This window comes from Elephas maximus, chromosome 11, assembly GCF_024166365.1.
Source record: "Elephas maximus indicus isolate mEleMax1 chromosome 11, mEleMax1 primary haplotype, whole genome shotgun sequence".
NCBI lineage: Eukaryota > Metazoa > Chordata > Mammalia > Proboscidea > Elephantidae > Elephas > Elephas maximus.
Window position 1 is genome coordinate 92,452,461 of NC_064829.1, and position 23,088 is coordinate 92,475,548.

The window sequence follows — 23,088 nt, forward strand, 5'->3', positions numbered from 1 at the left end:
GATCTACTTTTGAAAAATCAGCCACTGAAGACTCTAAGGAGCATAGTTTTATTCTGACACACATGAGGTCACCAGGAGTTGGAGTTGACTCAAAGGCACTGCTTACTGGTATATTGATCTAAGTACATTGGAGATTTGCATTGTCGTCTGACAGAAATTTGTTGGCTTCATCTTCTGCCATTGCTTCCAGGATCTATTTCTCCTGGGGAAGACAAATGGTTACTCTAGGGTGGTGGCGGTGGTGTGCGCCATTAAGTTGATTCCGACTCACGGTGACCATATGTGACAGAGTAGAACTGCCACATAGGGTTTCCTAGGCTGTCATCTTTATGGGAGCAGATCACCAGGTCTTTTCTCCTGCATAGCCACTGGGTGGGTTCAAACCAATAATCAAAAGATAAGCAGCCAGGAGCTTAACCATTGAGCCACCAGGGCTCCTTATTCCAGATTGGACCTTCGTATTTCTAGGTTTCTTGACTGAATACCATTCCAGTGTCATCTTAAGCTCCAAGAAAACCAGAAAACCAAACCCATTGCCACTGAGTAGATTCTGACTCATAGCCCCCCTATAGGACTGAATAGGACTGCCCCATAGGGTTTCCAAGGAGTGGCTGGTGAATTTGAACTGCCAGCCTTTAATTAGCAGCTGAGCTCTTAACCACTGTGCCATCTTAAGCTCCATATGTGTTAATTCAGGACTTGGGGTGGATGAGAACCTTCTGATGGACCAGAAGAGAAGTGTGGATGGCTGAGAACACATGGTAGTTGCTACTGAGCTGTAGCCAATGCTCGCCATATGCGATGAGGTACCCAGCATGGCCAGATGTTCCAATTTTCCAAGAGAAGGCAGAAATCTGAATATTTTAAAAAGCAAAATCCCTCAGCTTTTAAATGTTAAAGCTAATTCAAATAAAAGAAAATGCTGTGTGGGCCAAATAAAATCTGTCCGTGGGTTGGATCTGGCTGGTTTGCAAGCTCTAGTCTAGCCAGACGTTGAGCAACACTGGCATGAAAGGGGCAGGTGGAAGGAGAGGGACCCACAAAGAGGCTGAGAAGGAGCAGCCCGAGATGTGGGAGGGAAGCCAGAGAGAGAGAGAGAGAGAGAGAGAGCAATGTCTCCTCCTCCAGGAAGCCCTCCTGACTAGCTTCTCCTGACAGAAGGCAATGGCAGGTTCTGGCTAAGGGCTTAACATGTGCTTCTCGTGACTTAAACTCTTGGAGACTCACTGGTTTAGCAGGATGCTTGTGAGGGTTCGAGGAGAGACTGCCGACTGCTTAGCCCCGTGCCTAGCACATTACCAATAAATGACAACTGTTGCCATGATTAAGCAGCTCTGGTGGCGCAGAAGTTAAATGCTTAGCCGCTAACTGAAAGGTCGGTAGTTCAAACCCAGCAGTCTCTCTGTGAGAAAAAGATGTGGCAGTTCGCTTCTGTAAAGATTACAGCCTTGGAAACCCTATGGAGCAGTTCTACTCTGTCCTATAGGTAGCTATGAGTCGGAATCGACTTGATGGTGATGGGTGTTTCTTTGTTTTTTTTCAGAAGGGGAGAAGAATTTATATTAATGATGGTGGGATGATTTAGAAAAGGATTGTGGTAGCGGTGCCACATGAAAATGGAATCAATATAATTGAAGTGTAAATGAGGGCGCTGTGCTGGCGAATGTTTTGGTGTGTGTATTTTCATCAAAATACAAAGAAAAGAAAAGAAAGAGAGGTAAGCATTTCACTCCCTGGCCAGTTGATTACAGACCGACGTGTCTTGGTGTCTACATGGGATTGCAATGCAGCATGGCGTGAGAAGAGGACATGGGTGAATGGGGAGAAATCTAAAGACAAACAGCTGGCTGAAGCCACCCTTGCTGGCAAGAGAGCACATTAGAAGCAGCAGCCCAAGCTTGACACCCAGGAAGCTGTCTTAGGACGAGCACACCCCATAAGGCTGCCTGTGGGGGGAGCAGGTCCCCAGGGTTGTATACTGGGAGAGCAGGAGCTAGAGGGGTCACGGGAGGACTACATGAGGACACGTCACCCATGTCAGTGAGAAGTGCAATGCAGAGAGAAGGAGTTCAGGTAGCAGTGTGTTATGGATTAATTGTGTTCCCCCAAAATGACATGTCAAAGTGTGTTTTGGGCTGAATTGTATCCCTCCAAAATATATGTTGTAAATCCTAACCCCTGTACCTATGGTTATAATCCCACTTGGGAATAGGTTTTTCTTTGTGATGTTAATGTGGTAGTACACTCTCTCCTTGCTTACCAACATGATTAGGTTGCAAAGATAGAGTCACTATGCAAAATTGGCACTATGTGAAAATGGAGGATGACTACATCAGATCACAAAATGGGGGATGACGACATCATTACATAACTGCCAAATTACATCATCACGTAACTACCATATATTACATCATTACGTAACTACCAAACCACTGAGAATCACAACCCAGGCAAGCTGACACGTAACCTTAACCGTCGCAGCCAGTGTTACCCTTGCCTTGCGCCCCGGCTTTTGTTACTGTCAGGTGTGTGTCATTACTGTGCAAAATAGTTGAATAGTAGATTTTTTACTACTGTCATAAATGAGAAATTTTGAATAATGAGATAGTTGATAAGTGAGGAGAAGGTATTAGTGTAGGGTGCATCTTAAGTCAATCTCTTTTGAGATGTAAAAGAGCAGATTAAGCCAGTGAACAAGCAAGCAGAGACGAGGAAGACAGATGCTGTGCCACATGAGATCTCCAAGGAACCAAGAAACAGAAGCTGAAAAGACACGAGGACCTTCACCAGTGCCAACAGAGACAGACCCTTCCTCTAGAGCTGGTGCACTGAATTTAGACTTGTAGCCTCCGAAACCGTGAGAAAATAAATTTCTATTTGCTAAAGCCACCCACTTGTGATATTTCTATTATAGCACCACTTGATATAACTAAGACAAAGTCTTAACCCCTTTTCCTGTGAATGTGACCTTGTTTGGAGAAGCAGGGTTTTTCTTTCCAGATGTTAACAGTTAATAAGGTCATATCCTGGGAGGCTGCCATGTAGGAGCCCCATCAAAGCGCTCCCTTGCCTTCTGGATTTGAATGGTACTCAGCCAATGGGACCCCCAGCAGGAAAGTGGAGTGGGGAGGAGGTGAAGTCAAGAATGTATTTATACAACTCGTTCCCCGTGGGTTTCCTTGGGTTGACTCTGCCTTTTTGTTGATTTGTGACTTGGGAGACCCCATGTGTTACAGAGGAGAACTGCTCCATAGGGTTTTCTTGGCTGTAATACTTAACAAAGCAGACCACCAGGCCTTTCTTCCATGGTGCTTCTGGGGGGGGGTTTGAACCACCAACCTTTTGGTTACCATCTAAGCACAAACTGTTTGCACCACCCAGGGACCTTGGCTCTGCCTTTTGAAGACAGCTCTCATCATTACAGTCTCCATCCAGCCAGTAAACACTCTCTTCTCTTGTCCTGTCAGTCCCAGGGGTGCCAATGACAGCAACCACTAGCAGCCCAAGATACCAGCTCTTGTGATTTCCCTGTACCCTGCCCACATTTTTGTAAATGATCCTGTTATGGACTGGAAGCTGCCCCCGCCCCCCCACCCCCCAACAATAGGTGTTGAATTTTTGGCCCTTGTCCCTATGGATGTAATCCTGTTTGGAAAAAGGGGTTTTCTTTTGTTATGCTAATGATGCCATACCAGTGCAGGGTGGGTTCTAAACCTTATCATTTCTGAGATATAAAAAGAGCAGAATAGACACACATGGCACACATATAGAGGGAAAAAAGATACCCTGTGAAAACTGTCTACAAGCCAAGGAGAACAAAGGAATCAGGGAATGCCTGAGGCTATGAGGAAGAAATCAACACGGCAGAAACCTTGATTTGGACTTCTAGCCTGCAGAACTGTGAGAAAATAAATCTCTGTTCTTTAAAGCCACCCACTTGTGGTGTTTTTCTTACAGCAGCACTAACATCTCCTTACTAAAATCTCCACAAATTACCCAATTGGAGTGTGCTGGTTTGCTGGCTGCTCTCCGGATCCTCTTTATTCACAATTCCATGTCCACGAATGGTGTCTATTCACTAAATATTCACAGTGCTTTCCTGGGTGTTATCAATTAAGTTAACACGAAGTCATACTGGAGTAGTTTTTGTTGTTAGTTGCCTTTGAGTCCATTCTGAGTCATGGCCACCCAATGTGTACAGATAGAACTGTGTTGCATAGGGTTTTCAAGGCTGGGACCTTTTGGAAGCAGATTGCCAGGCCTTTCCTCCTGGGCAGCTCTGGGTGGGTTCGAACCACCAACCTTTCAGCTAGTAGTAGCGCACTTAGCAGTTTGTGCCTCCCAGAGACTCTTTACCGGGGTGGAGTGGGTCCTAATTAAATATGAGTGGTGTCCTTATAAAAAGAAGAGAAAGGACACGGAGTGACAGAGGAAGGATGACCATGTGTGACAACAAAGCAGCTGCCTGCTCCCTGAATAATCATTACTTCCAGATTCCATTTTCCCAAATCTGCATAGCCTCTAAAAATACTTGTGCGCTTTCCTGGGTATGCATGTGAGTAGAGTGGTTAAAAAAAATCCAGGTTCTGGGATGTATTCAAAGCCTTTCTTTAGAACAGCTATCACCCATTTATCACCCATTGACTTCATCTTTGGGGCCTGTTATGAATTGAATATGTCTTCATCCCCTCCCAAAAAAAGTTCTCCAAAGGACCTCCCTCAAAAAAATGTTCTTCAAAGGACCTACATACACCCTCTCCTCACTTATGGACATGGTTAGGTTCCAAAGACCAGGTTATTATGTGAAATCGGCATTATGTGAAAATGGAGGGTCGTTTCTTCCATTTCAAACAGTTATACAGGTCTGTACTGTCAGTGGGACAGGAGCTTCCCAATAACCCTGAAAGGCAGAAAATGTAGGTGGGCACTATATGTCCCACTGGTCATGTTAGTGTGCAAAATATCAGATAGTAGATTTTTTACTATTGTTGCAAATGGGAAATGTTGGAAAATGAGATAGTCAATAAGTAAGGAGAAGGTGTATTTCCAAATGAGGTCACATTCATAGGTTCCAGGTGCTAGGATGTCAGTGCATCTTTTTGAAAGATATAATTCAACCCATAACAGCCACAAAATAAGAAAAGGGAAGAATAATATTATTAAAACAAAAACAAACTTATTGCCATTGAGTCAATTCCAACTTATAGTGACCCTATTGGATAGAGTGGAACTATCCCATAGGGTTTCCAAGGGGCTGATGATGGATTCGAACTACTGACTTTTTGGTTAGCAGCCGAGCTTTTAACCACTGTACCACCAGGGCTATAGACTCCTAGACTCTCCTTTGAGCAACATCCAACAGGTATGTCTTACTTGGGATGGCAGTTGAAAGAGTTTTCAGGAATTTAAACTTTTATTTTCTATCATTCTTTCCTTTTTTTTTTTTTATCTCTTTGCCTCTCAATTTCGTACTGACTCTCTTTTGTGTAAGGAGGTCTGGTGGCACAGTGGCTAAGTGCTTGGCTGCTAATCAAAAGGTCAGTGGTTGGAACCTACCAGCTGCTCCGAGGGAGAAAAATGTGGCAGTCTGCTTCCGCAAAGATTACAGCCTAGGAAAATCTGTGGGGGCAGTTCTATTCTATTCTATTCTACAGGGTCACTGGGAGTAGGAATCGGCGCAACAGCAACAGGTTTGGCTTTTTCCTTTTGTGTGGCTGTGTGGGGGGGAGTCAGTGAGTGTCACAGAATCCATGCTTCACGGGAAACTTTGCTTAGAAGCTTAAATACGTAGAAGTGGCAAAAGCAGAGATGATGTGGCTGAGGAGGGATTGAGCCTAATGAACTAGCAATTCTGCTCCTAGGTGTTTACCCAAGAATTAATGAAAACGTATGTCTGCACACCCTGCTGTAGCCTCCCACAATTTCACAGATCTTCAGTCTCTCTCCAGCGCTCTGTTGTTCAAGCATTGAAAGAAAGAACACGTTACATTGTTGCTGACGTGTACTATGTTGTTAGGCCTATGATGGTTGTGTCTGTATTGAACAGGTACCTGAAAAAAACCTGTTGCCCTCGAGACAGACTCTTTTTTTGTTATTGTTATTCCTTAAACAATATGGTATAACAACTATTTCCATAGCTTTTACATTATATTAGGTATTATAAGTAATCTACAGATGATTTAAAGTATATGGGAGGATGTGTAGAGGTTATATGCAAATATTACACCATTTTATATAAGGGACTTAGGCATTTTTGGGTTTTGGTATCTGTGAGTGGTTCTGGAACCAATGCCCCACAGATATAGACAGACAACTGTCCCACAAACTGGATGGCTCTAAAGACCAGAAATTTATTGTCTCACAGTTCTGAAGACTGGGAGTCCACGATCAGGGTGTCAGTCATGTTGATGTCTTCTGAGGGCTCTGAGAGAAAAACTGTTCCATGCCTGAGTACTTTTATTCCTTCACCTGTTGGAGGGCACATGTTTTGTTTTTCTTCTTCTTTATTTTAGTTTGTTTTCTCTTTTCCTATATGTAACAAAACATTTTTTGCACATGTTTCTTGGTGCATTTCATACCTCTGGCCTCCAGAGCTGTAACAGGATAAATGTGTGTTGCTTTCAGCCACTAAGTTTGTGGTAATTTGTGATTGCAGCAACAGGAAACTAATACAGCAGCCTCTGGAACTGTGAGATAATAAATTTCTATTCTTATAAAACACTCATTTTGTGGTACTTTGTTATGGCGGTTCTAGACACCTAAGACACCAACTATATAACATTCTGGAAAAGGCAAAATAACAGGCAGTGAAAAGATCAGTGGTAGCTAGGGGGCCGTGGTAGTGGAGGGGGAAGGGATGATCAGGTGGACCACAAGGCATTTTTAGGGTAGTGATACTATCCTGCATGATACTGTACAGGTGGATACAGGACGTTGTGCATTTATGAAAACCCATAGGACTGTACAACACAAAGAGGGAGCCTGATGTCAACTATGGACGTTAATAATAACGTTATCAGTATTGGTTCATCCATTGTAACAAATGTAGCATAGGAATAAAATACCAAACCAAACCCACTGCCATCGAGTCGATTCTGAGTCATAGCGATCCTATAGGACAGAGTAGAACTGCTCCATAGGGTTTCTAAGGAGGCTGGTGGATTCCAACTGCCGACCTTTTGGTTAGCAGCGGAGCTCTTAACCGAGGGAGTGCAAGATATAAATAATAGGAGAAACTGCAATGGGGAAAGGCGGTATATGGGAGCTCTGCAATTTCTGCACAATTTTTATGTAAACCTATTGTTGTTGAAGGAGCCCTGGTGATACAGTGGTTAAGAGCTTGGCTGCGAACACGAGAAGTGAACGGTTCAAACCCACCAGCCACTCTGTCTGCCTCCATAGAGATTTACAACTTTGGAAACGCTATGGGCAGTTCTTATTCCGTCTTATAGAGCTGCTATGGGTCAGAATTGACTCGACAGCAATGGTTTTTGGGTATTGTTGTGGGGTCCCGTTGAGTCGATTCCGACTCATTGCCACCCGATGTGACAGAGTAGAACTGCCCCACAGGGTTTTCTAGGTTGTAATTTTTATCGAAGCAGATTGCCAGGTCTTTCTCCTGAAGAGCCGCTGGGTAGGTTCAACCACAAAACTTTTGGTTAGTAGCCGAACCCTAAGCTCTTGAGACACCAGGGCTTCTAAAATAGCTGTAAAAAATAAAGTGTATTAAAAAAAAAAAATTCCTTCAATTTAGAAGGTAATTTCTCACCAGTGACCACAAGAGGGAGCACAAGACACATGTAAGATCCTTCCAGTCTCAAACCTTCCTGGTCCTGGGGTCTCTGCTTCGGATCCTCAGACAATTAAGACAGGGTAAGTCGAAAGAGCTGGGGGCAGCTGTGGTTCAGTGTAAAATTTGCCTCTTTCATTTTGGAGTCCTGGGTTCGATTTTCGGCCAATGTACCTCATTCACAGCCACTACTGTGTCAGTGGAGGCTTGGGTGTTGGTATAATACTGAAGAGGCTTCAGCGGAGCTTCTAGACTAAGGTGAACTAGGAAGAAAGGCCTGGCAATCTACTTCTGAAAATCAGCCAGTGGGAACCCTATGGATCACAGTGGTCCAATTTATAACCGATTCTGCAGGTGGTGCAGGACTGCACTATCTTTCCTTCTGTTGTGTCTGAGGTCCTATAAGTCCATAGCAACTAACAACACGAAGTAGAAAGAGTGTGGGGCTGGATGACCCTTGGTGGTTCACCTCCTTGAGCCTCTATCTTGGAGGCTCATCTGAACCGCGGAGATGAAAAGAAGACAACGCAAGTGCTTGTAGCAAGGAGGTTGTTAATTTCTACAATGCATTGCAGTTCAAGTATGGATTCTGGAGTTTGGATTCAGCACTTCCTAGCTGGGTGTCTTTGTGAAAGCTGTTTACGTCCACTCTAGCAGTTGCCTCATTTGTAGAAGAGGAATGGCAATTGTACCCACTTCAGAAGGGTTTTGTTGACAATGAGATGAGTTAATACATAGCCGGTGCTTGGCACGGTGTTTGGATAAACTCCATAGCTGTTGGAGGCTTTCAGTGTTGTTTTAGGTGAATATAAGTATGAATATGTATTCTTATTCCCCCACTTTTTTGCATGAAAATATATCATACTAGAGACACTGTTATGACCTTTTATTCTTTTTTTTTTTTTTTTTTGATAGTACCACTTGGGCTTATTGGGCTGCACCTTAGTACAGAGGCTGGGTCTTGCTCACAGTACTCTTGATTGTATAGAGCGTGGACATTCTGCCAATTCCTTTTTAGCAGTGCCTCTAGGAAGATGACAGCCAGTGGATGCTGTACACTAGTTCAGCGTCTGTCATCTTCACATGGCCAATGGTTACAGCCAGACATAGCAACTTCTTCATTGAGAACTTGGTCATGGACTTCACCTCATTGACTAAGGCCACCATGTTCTCATTGTAGGTAAGTAGGGAAAGGAATTGGCCAGACTTATTCAGGCCTGGACCCAGGATTCATGGGATCTGCTTGATCAAGTACTCAGAGGTCAAAAAGAACTCAGAGGCCATCACACTCCTTGGCCACCTTTTTGACCAGCTTCTTATTCTTGTTGAGTTTCTTCAGCACTTTGATGTTCCATGTGTGGGATATCCACAGCCTCAGCTTCATTGTAGTGTTGCTGGTCCCCAAGGACACACACAGAGAACTTGGGACAGGGTGGGCGGGTGAACTTAAGCCTGATGGTGCCCGAGAAGCATTTGTCCTTCTGAGGGTCATAGTTCTTCAAGTTGATCTGCAGTTCCACCATTTCAAAAAACTTCCAGTGCTTGTGCTAGTCCCCATGCAGGACTTACATTGTCACCTCCTGGAGGGTATCTCAAGAGACTTTGCTGCTTGTGGTTCCTAGTGGTGCAGTAACCGGAAAAGATGTGACCTTGTTTTTATACTTAATAACATATGCTGGGATCTCTTCATAGTACTGTTGTTGTTAGGTGCTCTCCAGTCAGTTTTGACTCATAGTGACCCCATGCACAATAGAATGAAACACTGTCTGGTCCTGCACCGTCCTCACAATCATTGCTGTGTTTGAGCCCATTGTTGCATCCACTGTGTCAGTCCATCCTGTTGACACTCTGTTTTACTAAGCATGATGTCCTTCTCCAGGGACTGGTCCCTTCTGATAACATGTCCAGAATATATGAGATGCAGTCTCTCCATCCTCACTTCTAAGGAGCACTCTGGCTGTACTTCATCCAAGACAGGCCTGTTCGTTCGTCTAGCAGTTCATGGTATGTTCAATAGTCTTTGCGAACACCATAATTCATGGGTGTCAATTTTTCTTCCATTTTCCTTATTAATTTGTCCATCTTTCACATGCATATGAGGCAATTGAAAATACCATGGCTTGGTTCAGGCGTACCTTAGTCCTCAAAATGACACCTTTACTTTTTAGCACTTTGAAGAGACTTTTTGCCACAGATTTGCCCGATGCAATGTGTCTTTTGACTTCTTGACTGCTGTTTCCATGGGTGTTGACTGTGGATCCAAGTAAAATGAATTCTTTGACATCTTCAATCTTTTCTCCATTTATTTTAATCCATATTACTACACGGGTCGAAAAAATGTCTTCATTGTCTTTCAACTTTCAGAGTGGTTGATGAGAAGTCTGATGTTACTATGACAACTGACACTTAGTATATAATCTTCTTTTTCCTCTCACCTGAGAACTTTTTAAGATATTTTCCTTTTTCCTAGAAATGTCATGATAATGTGCATTGGTGATCGTCTTGGGCACTTAGTAAAGCATTTTCTTCTGTTTCACTTGTATTCACTGCTTCTTTCTTTCCTTCCTTTTCTTTTTAATTTCTGGTTCCATGAGTGTAAAAATGGCATGGTGGAGGTGTCTGACCACCTCTCACTTCACCAGGGGGAGAGAGAATCATCATCAGCTTCAGCCCAAGGCTGATTCCTATGAAGTGGAGGCCAGACATACCTCCTCTCTCCAACCTTTTTATCAGTTCTAACACCAGCTGTCTCTCCCATGGTGCTCTCTACTTCTCTGCTGGGTTCAATAATTTGTTGCAGTGGCCACACAGAACTCACGGACAGAACTCATGATTATGAGGTTTATTAGGGAAGTAACAGGTTACAATTCAGGATCAGGAACAACTCAGGATACAGTTCCTTGGTCAGGACAGATTCTTGGCCATGCCCACAGGCAGACTTCTTATTGGCCCTCTGCCTCCCTGCTCTTGGCCCCTCAAGTATGTTGGCCCTCTTTGGCTGGCCTGGCCTCTGCCTTGCTTGGGCAAGTGTTACAAAGCTCATTAGCTCCACCGATAAGTGGTTAGAGGCACCCTACTCTGCCAGTTAGCCTTGGCCTGAAGGCATTTAGCTCTCTAGCTTCCTGGGTCGGCAAGCCTAGCTCCACCAACAAGGGCTTGGAGGCACCTCCTCCACTAGCAAGCCTTCTGCCCAAAGGCACTCAACTCTCTTGCTTCACGGGCCAGGAAATCCCCTGCACTGTCTCCTGACAGTCTCCTTGTTCTCCTGCCTCTGCTGCTGCTGTTTCTCTGCAGCTTCTTCTTGTTGTCTCTCACTGTTTCTGGTGTTACAGCTTTCTCTCTGTCTTCTGCTCTAGGAAACTCTCAGTGCACGGATTCTGAATCCAGAGGACGCACTCCACTCCCAGCTCTTCTTTCTTGGTGGTAGTGAGGTCCCTTCTTCCTGCTTCTAGGATGGCTCGTTTTAAGCCTAGTGGGATGGCAAAACTGGCCAATTCCCTTGTTAGGGTTCCATATACCTTATTTACATGGTCCCACCCCCACAAGGGTGCCATGAAACTTATTTGCATTATTTGCAAGCTGTCCAGTTCCATTGGTGGACCGCAAGAACCTTATTTGCATAGCCACACCCAATCATTGCATGGGAATCACAAAGATTATGGCTAGAAGGGCCCTATTAAGTAATTCACTACATCGAAATGAGTTTCACTCTTAGTGATTAATTTCCCAATCTTCTTATTTCCTAAAAAAATGCATTTAAGGCCTTAAAAATGCACCCGAGAAGTTTCGATATGACCCACTCTCTCCGTTCATTTCTAAATGTTTCATAACTTTTTTTTTTACTCTGATTTATAAGTTGTGCAAGAGTGTTCTTTTTAGTGTTAAAATGTATGGTTTTCAATTTTTTTTGTGTGATCAACAGGCATTTATTACTTACAGAATAAACAGGACAGGGATGAGTAGAATGGTACACATCATCTGCCTTGGTTCCCAAAGTTAGTCTCTTGTCCACAAGGTTAGATCACATCCAAACATTCTCCAGTTCACATCGTGGGAAGGGAATGCCTAAATTCCTCTCTCCTGGGCTAAAATACTAATCAGACAGACATGTCTATATGCCAACTAGCATGTACAGAGAACAGGTAGGGGAAGAGGTAATGGAAGGGCCAGTAAAGGGGGTTAATAAAAGTGGAAGGCCCCCTGTAGGCAATGGACATCATTTATTATCCTTGTTGAGGTTATTCTAGATTTACTGGCTCCAGAGAACAGCCCTTCCTCCTTTACCGCATGAAGATAGAGTTCTGGGCTTCTTCAGAGGGCAGTCATCTCCCCCCCAGGGCACATACTTTGCTTTATGTCCATTAGCAGCTAGGGAGATAGTAATGGGACAATTATAATATGGCACACCTGTAGTTCTAGAACTTCAGTTTTCAAAACAGACGCCAAAGGTTATTTTTTTATGAGAGATTTCCAGGTTTTTTTTTTTGGTGTTGGCTTTGATTTGATTTTAACTTTTTTCATTTCAGAAAATTGCAGTCAGAAGTAGACAGATTACTTTCATGGACTCTTAAGTACCCATCGACCAACTTATTTCTTCGATAGCCTCACCTACCATCCTCCCTCAATTATTTTGAAGTCCAGACATCATCTTATTTCACCTGTAAATATTTTAGAAAGTTTCTCTAAAGATAAGGACTCCCCCTTGTTTTTTAATCATAGTCACGATAGCATCATCACACACCCACCCTGCAAAAATAATTCTTAATATCTTTAAAATCCAGAGACAGTTCCCATTTCCTCATTGTACCAAAGATGGACGTTTTGTTTTTCAATTAGTTTGTTGTAATTCAGGTTCAAACATGGCCTGAATATTCTGATTGGTTGGTATCTCTTAAGTTTCTTTCAATTTATAGGTTTCCCCTCCATCTTTTTTTCCCCCTTGCAACTTACTTGTTGGATTTTTTTTTTTTTTTGTCCTATAGTGTTTCCCACAGCCTGAATTTGGCTGATTGCATCCCTGTGGTGTTGGTGTTGCTTAATAAGTTCCCCTGGCTTTTGTTTCCTGTAAAGTGGTGAAGAGGCTGAATCAGATACAAGTTTAATTTATCTGCAAGACTATTTCATAGGTGGTAGTGTGGTCTTTCATTAGGAGTACACAATGTTTGAGTGTACCTGTTTGTGATGATCTTTGTCTGAATTCTTTTATTCATTAGGGAACATCAGTATTTATAAAAAACATTATATTTGTTACACACACATATATCCTTGGGTCAAATTCAACCAATGAGCCACCAGTTGACAAATTCTCCTTTGTCAGAGTTCAGGCTGGAGCCCTGCCCATGTCTGGAATGTTCTTTAATGATTCATATTAAGTAACTTACTCCCAGTGAGCCCCTCTTGACACATGGACATGATCTTGCCAGATCTACCATTGGAGCTTATGTTATCATGTGCCTGTTTGTGTTGTTGCTTTTAGTTGCTCTGAGTCATGGCAACCTTATGGATAACAGAAGGAGACGTTGCCTGGCCTTGCACCATCTTCATGGTCTTTGGTGCCGTTGTGGCTATTTTGTCACTCCATCTCCTTGAGGATTTCCCTTGTTTTCGCTGACCCTCTGCTTTAACAAATATGATGTCCCGCTTACAGTGAGTGCAAAAGGAAGGATATACTTCAACAGAGACTGAGATGGAGACCATTGTAACCAAAAGCATCATTCTTTTGGATTAAATGTCAGAGCGTCCTTCCCTGAGGCTAATGAGACAAATACAACAAATATGTGTTTTACTTTTTAGAACGGAGAGTTGACATTTCTGTTAGCCTCTGTAAATTTTTTTGTGATGGACAGTTCATCTTTCTTGAGGAGAAAGAGCTTGTAAATTGGACACGTAAGAAGAAACTGTCTTCTGTAATGTCATCTTTAGCTGTTGTTTTGTTTTCGTTGAGTGGAGTGAGAGGAGTTGTGGGCGTTTAGAGAACATAATCGCAGGATGAGCAAGGGAGTAGGCAGTAGAGTACAGTGGTTACAGTTTGAGAGCTGAATACAGTTTATCTGACTTTCTAACTGTGTCGCTTTGGGCAATTTACATCACCTCTCCGATTCTCCATTTCCTTCTGCCTGAAATGGGGTAATAAGAGTTTCCTGCCACATAGAAAGGGTTGTTGTAACAGTTAAGGGCTTGATATGTGTTTTACCAGCTCTGTGAATACCTTAATCCTTGGACTTCTTTTAAACAGCAAAGATTCCGGTGTTGTATTTTTAAGAGTATTTTCTCAAATATATATATTTTTTAAGATCCATGTAAAAAAATGGCAAAGTAGAAAGGAAAATGATAAAATCAACGTAATCTTATTTTATGGTTTTTGAAAAGAGTGTGGTACTATGATAGGGCATTATATGCTTTTTCTTCATAGCTTCTCTGGAGAAATTGGGCGTATATATTTAACATTGATCCAAGCATTTTATTGTGCAGAAAGAGCGTCTTTAATCTTGGTGCCCTGTACAAGAGTTAAACATTCACGTAGATAAACTGTACTGGAACATTGTTTTTGTTAAATTAGTGAGAGATGCACTTGGCAGTAGCAAACGTGTTTCTGTGTGTGAATCATCCATTTTTTTAATGTAAATTTGTGCACTGCTATAAGCAGTTTAGTGATGACATCTACCCTGTTGTTTGTATTTGTGTAGTGTCTGTCCAGACTGTGGACTGTCATCACTGCTTCTTGTCTCTTTTCATCCATCTCTTTTTTTTTTTATATAATTTTTATTGTGCTTTAAGTGAAAGTTTATAAATCAAGTCAGTATCTCACACAAAAACCCATAAACACCTTGCTACACACTCCCAGTTACTCTCCCCCTAATGAGACAGCCCGCTCTCTCCCTCCATTCTCTCTTTTCGTATCCTTTTCACCAGCTTCTAACCCCCTCCACCCTCTCATCTCCCCTCCAGGCAGGAGATGCCAACATAGTCTCAAGTGTCCACCTGATCCAAGAAGCTCACTCCTCACCAGCATCCCTCTCCAACCCATTGTCTAGTCCAATCCATGTCTGAAGAGTTGGCTTCGGGAATGGTTTTCAATTTTTAATATTTGATTTCAAGTATAATTTTTGTAGTCAGAGAATCCTTATACTGTATTAAATGTTTGCTGATATTATGTGCTGTCGAGTTGATTCTGACTCATGACAATCCTAGAGGACAGATTATAACTGCTTCATAGGGTTTCCAAGGCTCTAAATCTTTATGGAAGCAAACTGTCACATCTTTCTCCCTCGAAGTGGCTGGTAGGTTCAAACCACCAACCTTTTGGTTAGCAGCTGAGCTCTTAACCACTGTGTCACCAGCGCTCCTCTGTAAAGATTACAACCTTGGAAAACCTATGGGGCATTTCTGCTCTGTTCTATAGGATAGCCTTGGGTTGGAACCAACAGCAACAGGGTTTGTTTTTTTTTAAATGAATTAAATCCCATCGCCTTTTTTTTTTTTTTTTTACAGAGGAAGAAGACTCACGAAGAAGTTGATTAATTTTGCCAAAGTTTACAGAGCTTTTAACTGGCAAAGCCAGGATTCAAATCTAGAAATCTGGCCTCTGGAATTGTATTATTACACTGCAATATAGCCAGTTGCCATTGAGTTGATTCTGACTTAGGGCACCCTCGTGTGTGTCAGAATACAACTGCACTCCATAGAGTTTTCAATGGCTGATTTTTCAGAAGTAGATCACCAGGCTTTTCTTACAAGGTGTCTCTGGATGAACTTAAACCTCCAACCTTTCAGTTAGCAGCTGAGCTTTTAGCCATTTGTACCAGCCAAGGACTCCCCTGTATTTCCTTATTTATAGCCCATATACTGTATGTCAGCTCATGACATTTTTTTTTTGGTTATACTGTATGTATCCATTCATCATTCACTCAAAAATATTTATTGAATACTTACTAAGTGCCAGACACTGTCCCAGGTGCAAGGACACAATAGAAAATACCGTAGGGGGAAAAAAAAAAACTATGCCTTCATAGGGATTATATTCTAGTGGAGGGAGACAGTAAAGAATATTAAATAGTGAAGCAGCCATCTAAGTTACAACTCTACTTCTGTGGAGCTAAAAAGAAAGATGGAAACCAAAGACCCAAAGAAGAAACTAGTCTACAGGACAATAGCCTACACAAACCATGGCTTCATCTGTCCTGAGACCAGAACTAAATGGTGCTTGGGTACCACTACCAACCCTTATGGTAAGAGCCACAATAGATGGACTGTGATAGAATGGGAGAAAAATTTAAACCAGAACCTCAAGTTCCTTAAAAAACAAATGACAACAACAACAACAAAAAAACAGACTTACTGGACCAGTTGAGGCTGGAGGACTCCCTGAGACTATCGCCCTGGGATACTCTTAAAAACTTGAACCAAAACTAGTCCCTAAGGTCACCATTTAGCTAAATAGCAGATTGATACACAAAATAAAGAATGTCACCTGTGAGTACTGTGCTCCTTTAAAAAATCAGCTATATGACACCAAACAGTCAATAATTGCTTTAAAACTAAGATGAGAATGTAAGGGGGCAGAAAAGCTAGATTAATAGAAGCAACAACCAGAACAGAAATATTTAGAATGTTCATCCATTACGAAGGATTTGTTTAGAAATTGTTGAATGGGAATCTAAACTGCTGTGTAAACCTTCACACACACACACACACAAACAAAAAGACTATTAATTAAAAAAATATATATATAAGGATAGTAATACATGCTAAAGAGAAAAAAACAAGCAGTGAAAGGTAATATAAAATCTGGACAGAGTGTAGTAATTTTAGATAAGATGGTCCAGCAGGGTCTAAATGACAAGGGGTCATAGGAGTCAAGACTGAAGGAGGGGAGGGGGTGAGCCATGTGCCTCTCTGAGGTAAGAACATTTATGGCAGAGGCAACAGCTAGTGCAAAGATCCTGAGGTAGGTGCATGTCTGGTGTGGATGAAGAACAGCAGAGATGCAAGTGTGATTTCAATTTAAGCTGCCCACTGACATCCAGTCTGTGGCCTGATGACTTTCTTTAGTTTTTGAAAATATTGGCCATTAACTAGTCAAATATTGCTTCTCCTTCTCTTTCTCTGTCTCTCCTTTCTCCTTATGGAACTACTATTGTACGTATGTTAGACCTTTTCACCTTGTCCCATACATCTGCTATGCCCTTTTCTGAACTTTTGTTCTTTGCAGTTTCTCTTCCTCTGTCTAAACAACATTGTCTTCTAATCTATGTTTCAGTTTGCTTTTTGTTTCTTGCTAAGTCCAGTTTGCCATTAACCTCATCTGTTAGGTTCCTAATTTCAGTAACTATATCTTTTAATTTCTGAATTTTTGTTTGATTTTATATTTTCTAGTTCTTTGTTGAAATTCTCCGTCTTGTCTTTTATTTGCTTGTATGTAGTAATTATAGCTTTTTAAAGTTCAATATTTAGTTCCCAGTAAGTCTGTTCACATTATATTTTTCTCTCTCTAGGTTTTTTGGTCTAATCTTGACATCACATATCCCTTATTGTTTTTGATTATGTGCCAAAAATTATGTGTGAAATTTTTTGGGAGAATGCTTTACCACTCTAGATATTGTTATCTTATTCCAGGGTAAGGATTTATTTTTCTTTCTCACAAGTAGCTAGGGTAGGAACAGGTCACCTTAATTAAAAATTGGGTTTCTGCCCCAATGAAGTCTTATGTATACACAGTTTAGCTTTATCCCAGTAGGTGGCCCTTTTAGGATTCCAACCAAAGTTCTGGAGAGCTTATGGAGTCCTTCATCTATGGTGGACCCTTCCACCTTGATGCCCACAATTTCAAATTTTTGTTCCCCAGGCTAGGGAGACTGCCAAAAGTTCCATTTAGCTTTTCTTCCTCTCATAGGCTGCTTTCACTTTCAGAACCAGCAAACTTCAACCAAAAACTATCCCCAAATGATAGATTTCCATCTCTTGGCTTCCTTCCAATTTTGCATCTTGGATCCATAAATTCTCTCTGCCTTGCAAGCTCTCCAAAGTCTATGAATAAATTAAAAAAAAATTTTTTTTGTTCAGCTTTTCTAGTTTTCTACTGTGGGGAGGGAAACCCTGGTGGCGTAGTGGTTAAGTGCTACAGCTGCTAACCAAGAGGTCAGCAGTTCAAATCTGCCAGGTGCTCCTTGGAAACTCTATGGGGCAGTTCTACTTTGTCCTATAGGGTCGCTATGAGTCGGAATCGACTCTACGGTAGCGGATTTGGTTGTTTTGGTTACAGTGGGAAGTTTAGTCTAAAACAACCTAGTAGGACATTTCTGGAACAAACTTTATGAGCATTTCTTTTGAGGCTACCTTCCAGGCATAAATTCATGCATTCATTTAAATCCCTACTGTCGCCTTAGTCCAAACAACTATAATCTCTCCTAGAGGACAAGAACGTCCTAACTGGTCTATTCACTTCTACTTTTTAATTTATTAATGAAGAACATAGAAACATAGAAACAACAACATAGAAAGAATAGTTAAGAACATACGGTATGCCTAGGCTGAAATACAGCTCCACATCCAACTTGATGAACTACCTTGATCAAATTAGTTAGCCCTCTGAACCTCAGTGTTCTCATTTCTAGAATGGGTCTAATAATGGCAACTCCTTCACAGGATTGTTTTGAGAATTAAACAAACTATCCATATGGAGAAGAGCCCTGGTGGCACAGTAGTTAAGCACTCAGCTGCTAACCAAAAGGTCGGCGGTTTGAACCCACAAGCCGCTCCACAGAAGAAAGATGTGGCAGTCTGCTTCTGTAAAGATTACAGCCTAGGAAATGCAATGGGGAAGTTCTACCCTGTCCTATAGAGTCACTATGGGTCAGAATCGACTCAATGGTAAAGGATTATCCATATGGAGGACTTAGAACAGTTTCTGACATGCTATAAGTTATCAATAAATGTTAGATGTTCTTTTTATTGCCTCTGCAACAGTATACTCAAAGGTCCTAGGGGATGTTAGAGCCAAAAATTGGAAAAATCCTAGGTGAATGACTCACCCCATGGAAGAACTTCAACTGCCAACCTGCGATAACTATATCAAAATACTGCATCAGTGAGAAATAAACATTCTGTTGTGATAAACTACTGATATTTTGAAGGTTGTTTAAAATCTGATATTACTACAGGTTACATATTGCCTGGCGGATCTGAACTGCTGACCCCTTTGGTTAGCAGCCGTAGCACTTAACCACTACGCCACCAGGGTTTCCTACATAGCACTACTGTAATTATATCATTTCTTGAATAGTTTGATATGTGCCTTTCTTATTAGATGGTGAGCTTCATTGACTACTGTAATGGATAGAATTGTGTCCTGCAAAAGATGTGTTGAAGTCCTAACCCATGTACTTGTGAATGTGATCCTGTTTGAAAATAGGGTCTTTCTTTGGTTATGTTAATGAGGCCATATGGGAGTAGGATGGATGCTAAACCTCTTTCCTTTTGAGCGATGTTTATAAAAGGGAGTATAAACAAAGAGATACAGACACACACAGGGGAAGTCACCATGTAAGAAACTTATGTACAATATAAGCCAAGGAAGGTCAAGAAATGCCTGAGGCTGCCAGAAGCTGAAAGAGACAAGGAATGATCTCCTAGAGTGGACAGAGCATAGCCCTGCTGACACCCTCATTCAGACTCAGCCTCCAAAACTGTGAGAAAATAAACTCATGTTCTTCAAAGTTACCCACTTGTGGTATTTTTGTTACAGCAGTGCTAGGTAACTAAGACAACTGGCTTATCTTAAATATTAGACACAGAACCAAGTCCTTAGCACTCAGCCAATAAAAATGTGTTGATTGACAAAAAAAAAAAAAAAAAGAAATTCTCCGAGTTACATTTATTAAGGTTCACTGGGGAGGTGACTTGTTTAAGGCGCCATATTCTACATGAGGCACAGCCAACGTTGCAATATCATTTGTGTTTGGCTATCAAATCAGTGCTTAAAATCCCTTTCCATATATGAATCGACACTTCACTAAAGAAGACATTCAGGTAGCTAACAGATATATGAGGAAATGTTCACGATCATTAGCCATTAGAGAAATGCAGATCAAAACTCCAATGAGATTTCATCTCACCCCAACAAGGCTGGCATTAATCCAGAAAACACAAAATAATAAATGTTGGAGAGGCTGTGGAGAGATTGGAATACTTCTACACTGCTGGGGGGAATGTCAAATGGTACAACCACTTTGGAAATCAATTTGGTGCTTCCTTAAAAAGCTAGAAATAGAACTACCATACGATCCAGCAATCCCACTCCTTGGAATATATCCTAGAGAAATAAGAGCTTTTACACTAACAGCTATATGCACACCCATGTTTATTGCAGCACTGTTTACAATAGCAAAAACATGGAAGCAACCAAGGTGCCCTTCAACGGATGAATGGATAAATAAATTATGGTATATTCACACAATGGAAAACTACGCATCGGTAAAAGAACAGTGAGGAATCTGTGAAACATAACATGGAGGAACCTGGAAGGCATTATGCTGAGTGAAATTAGTCATTGCAAAAGGACAGATATTGTATGAGACCACTATTATAAGAACTTGAGAAATAGTTTAAACTGAGGAGAAAACATTCTTTTGTGGTTACGAGAGGGGGGAGGGAGGGATGGTGGGAGAGGGGTATTCACTAATTAGATTGTAGATAGGAACTACTTTAGGTGAAGGGAAAGACAGCACACAATACAGGCAAGGTCAGCACAACTGGACTAAACCAAAAGCAAAGAAGTTTCCTGAATAAACTGAATGCTTCGAAGGCCAGCGTAGCAGGGGCAGGGGTCTGGGGACCATGGTTTCAGGGGACATGTGAGTCAATTGGCATAATAAAATCTATTAAGAAAATATTCTGCATCCCACTTTGAAGAGTGGTGTCTGGGGTCTTAAACGCTAGCAAGCAGCCATCTAAGGTGCATCAATTGGTCTCAACCGACTTGGATCAAAGGAGAATGAAGAACACCAAGGACACAAGGTGATTACGAGCCCAAGAGACAAAAAGGGCCACATGAACCAGCGACTACATCATCCTGAGACCAGAAGAACTAGATGGTGCCTGGCTACAACCGATGACTGCCCTGACAGGGAACACAACAGAGAACCCCTGAGGGAGCAGGAGAGCAGTGGGATGCAGATCCCAAATTCCCATAAGACCAGACTTAATGGTCTGACTGAGACTAGAAGGACCTCAGTGGTCATGGCCCCCAGACCTTCTGTCGGCCCAGGACAGGAACCATTCCTGAAGCCAACTCTTCAGACATGGATTGGACTGGACAATGGGTTGGAGAGGGATGCTGGTGAGGAGTGAGCTTCTTGGATCAGGTGGACACTTGAGACTATGTTGGCATCTCCTGCCTGGAGGGGAGATGAGAGGGTGAAGGGGGTTAGAAGCTGGTGAAAAGGACACGATAAAAGAGAGTGGAGGGAGAGAGCAGGCTGTCTCATTAGGGGGAGAGTAATTGGTAGTGTGTAGCAAGGTGTGTATGGGTTTTTGTGTAAGGGAGTGACTTGATTTGTAAACTTTCACTTAAAGCACAATAAAAATTATTAAAAAAAAAATCCCTTTCCATACCCAAAGCCAACATGGAGTTGGTGTTTGGATCAGAGACGACCTTCAGGTAGAGTATAGCCATGGGCTAGAATGTCTAAGGTGGAGGTATTAGTTTCTTCTTGTTGTTAGTTACTGTTGAATCAATTCCAACTCATGGCAACCCCATGTGTGTAGAGTAAAACTGTGCTCCATGGGTTTTCAAGGCTGTGACATTTTTGAAGCAGATCATCAGGCATGTCTTCCAAGGTGCCTCTGGGTGGGTTTGAAATGGGAACCTTTTGGTAGTAGTCAAATGCTTCACTGTTTGTGCCACCCAAGGACTCCTATTAGTTTCCTAGCACTGACGTAACAAAGTGCGCAAACTGGGTGGCCTAAAACAACAGAAATTTGTTATCTCACAGTTCTGCCAGTTAAAAGTCCAAAATTAAGGTGCCTACAGGGCCATGCTCTTTTTAAAGGCTCTAGAGGAGGAAAAGTCCTTGTCTGTTCTAGCTTCTGTTGGTTCCAAGTGTTTCTTGACTTGTGGAAGCATCACTCCAGTCTCTGCCCCTGTGTTTAAACGGTTGCCTTCCTCTGTGTGTCTCTGTGCCTCTTCTCCTCCCTTTATAAGTACACCAGTCATATTAGATTACGGCCCATCCTACCCCACTGTGGAGTCCCTGGGTGGTGCAAATGGTTAAAGCACTCAACTATTAACTGAAAAGTTTGGTGGTTTGAACCCACCCAGAGGTGCCTCAGCAGACAAGCCTAGCAATCTGCTTCCAAAAGGTCACAGCAATTGAAAATCCTATGGAGCACAGCTCTACTCTGCAACACATGGGGTCACCGTGGGTTGGAAGTGACTCGACAGCAACTAACAACAAAAATTACTGCAGTATGGACTCATGTTAACTAATTACATCTGAAAAGACGTTATTACCAAATAAGATTGTATTCATAGCTACCAGGGGCTAGGACTGGAACATATCTTTTTGGAAGGCACAATTCAACCCATAATAGGGGACACTCCTCTCCATTATCTCCAGTCAAGGCAAGGAGGAACTAGGCCTCTTGGATGAATTTTCTGTGAAATATTTGGTCAGCAAGCCTCTGACCACTACTTCCTGTACATCTGTTTATTTGGATGGCTGGGGCTGGGGTTGGGGGAGTGGGAAGGAAGCATAATTTCTGCCAAGTTTGCTGCACAGCTTTCCCTTGGTGAGTCCTGACATGGTGGGAGGGGACTCCTGGACTGGAAGGCTGCAGAGCCAGGTCTCTTTCCAGGCCCAAGCCCTGGTTGGATCAATATACTCCGGAATTTTAGTGATTCCAGGTGGAACGGAGCTACTGAAAAGAAGAAAATGATTTATCTTAGCTGGTAAAAAATTTTTTTAATTTTAAAATTTTTTAGTAAAAAATGTCTGCTTTGAGCATTTTACTCTGTTAAGAACTATCTATATGGGATCAAAATGACAACAGCAACTCAAAAGATTAGATAGGAAGCTTAGGGGGTGGTGAGTTTACATTAATGGGGGAGGAACAACTCAGAGAAGGGGGTAAGAATGGTTGCACAACTTGAAGCATGTAATCAATGTCACTGAATTGTACATGTAGAAACTGTTGAATTGCTGTATATTTTTCTGTGTATATTCTCAACAACAACAACAACAAAATAAATAAAATTGAAAAAAAAAAAAAGACAATAGAATGTATACCCAAGCATCAGGCTT

At 42.0% G+C, this 23,088-nt stretch overlaps 1 pseudogene; it reads right to left on the reverse strand.

Moving 5' to 3' along the window:
- Positions 1-8,731: 8,731 nt before the first annotated feature.
- On the reverse strand, positions 8,732-21,461 carry LOC126086196 (60S ribosomal protein L10a-like; annotated as a pseudogene).
- Positions 21,462-23,088: the final 1,627 nt, after the last annotated feature.